This window comes from Humulus lupulus, chromosome 6, assembly GCF_963169125.1.
Source record: "Humulus lupulus chromosome 6, drHumLupu1.1, whole genome shotgun sequence".
In the NCBI taxonomy this organism is placed as follows: domain Eukaryota; kingdom Viridiplantae; phylum Streptophyta; class Magnoliopsida; order Rosales; family Cannabaceae; genus Humulus; species Humulus lupulus.
Window position 1 is genome coordinate 119,032,196 of NC_084798.1, and position 1,546 is coordinate 119,033,741.

The 1,546-nt window shown below is 40.1% G+C and overlaps 1 non-coding gene across 1 annotated transcript; it reads left to right on the forward strand.

The window, feature by feature from the left end:
• Nucleotides 1-690: 690 nt before the first annotated feature.
• LOC133787484 (small nucleolar RNA R71) lies at nucleotides 691-797 on the forward strand. Its single transcript, XR_009872504.1, has one exon. It is a non-coding gene; the product is annotated as a small nucleolar RNA R71 (small nucleolar RNA).
• Nucleotides 798-1,546: the final 749 nt, after the last annotated feature.

The window sequence follows — 1,546 nt, forward strand, 5'->3', positions numbered from 1 at the left end:
TGTCTTTCATTTCCTCTACCATTTGTGTGAAACAAGATTTGAGCTCTTGAGTTGAGGCTATTTGAGTTTGCAAAAGTATTTGCAAAGTATTCTCTAGAGAATTATTGACTGCATGTTATTTTGAGGAGCAATGTATGCTTTTGGTGGTTGTTGCTGCTCAGACCTCCATTGGCTCCCAGATGCTTGGTTTGAATCCTTCCAGCTGAAATTTAGATGGTTGCGCCAACCGGGATTATAAGTGTTTGAGAAAGGGTTATAAGGCTTCTTGTAATCCCCTAAGGCATTGCATTGTTCCTTATTTCATCCTCTTAACTCACCAAGAGTTGGGCACTCTTGCGGTTGATGTTCCACCCCTCCACAGATGAAGCATGGATCTCGTGTCTCTACCTTTGTCACCATGTGGATTCCTTTACCTTCATGAGATTTGAAAGCCTCGAATTGTTGTCTCAATGATTCAATTTGGCTTTTGATGTTGTCATCTTCCTTTAATTGGTAGATTCTAGTTGATCGTGGCTTGTCCATAGGACTCGGTCCATTCCATGTGTAGGAATTTTCAGCAAGATCGTCGAGGTACTCGAAAGCTTCATCGGGATCTTTTTGAAGGAATTCGCCATTGCACATCATTTGTACGAATTGTCTTTGTCTAGTTGTGAGACCGTCATAGAAATAGCTTATCAGACGCCAGCTTTCGTATCATGATATGGGCATTGATTTATCAAATCCCTAAACCTCTCCCAGACCTGATGGAAAGTTTCATGGTCTTTCTAGATGAAGGTAGAGATTTTCCTCTTAAGGCTGCTAGTCTTATGGGGTGGGAAATATTTGGCAAAGAATGCTTTTGTCATTTTGTCCCATGTTCCAATAGATCTAGACCTTAAGGAATACAACCAGCTTTTTGCTTTGTCTTTGAGCGAGCAAGGAAAGAATTTCAATCTCACAATGTTGGTGACATCAGCTCGGTTGTTGAATGTAGCCATCACCTCTTCGAATTCCCGTATATGCACATACAGACTCTCATTTTCCAACCCATGGAAGGTTGGTAAGAGGTTAATCATGCCGGGTTTGAAATCGAAATTTGGTATATTGTTGGGATACATTATGCATGAAGGTGTGGCTGTACGCGTAGGATGTAAATAATCATGTAGCGTTCTTGGTTGGACTTCATCTTGATGAGCCATTGTGGGTGGTTCAGAAAGTCTCGGTGAATCGGGAGTGTTTGAATGAATGGAAGAAAACGACAAACTATGAGAGTTTTCTAAAGTTTCTACTTGTTGTCTCACAAATCTCCCTAGTGCGTCTCTGTTTCGTGGCATAAATATTTTTTATTTTATAAGTATTATAAGCGCAAGTGTGTAATAATGTAATAAGTATACACCAAAATGTTCCCAGGCCAATTGGAAAGGCTGCCAAGGTACCACTTTAGGCCCAAGAGCTTTTCAAAAACTCCCTGATGTTCTTAGAAAAGTTTGGAAGGTAACGCTAACACAGACCTTATTTAAGAACCAATTTTTCTAAGACAGAACCAATTTGGTTTTTACTAATTTCC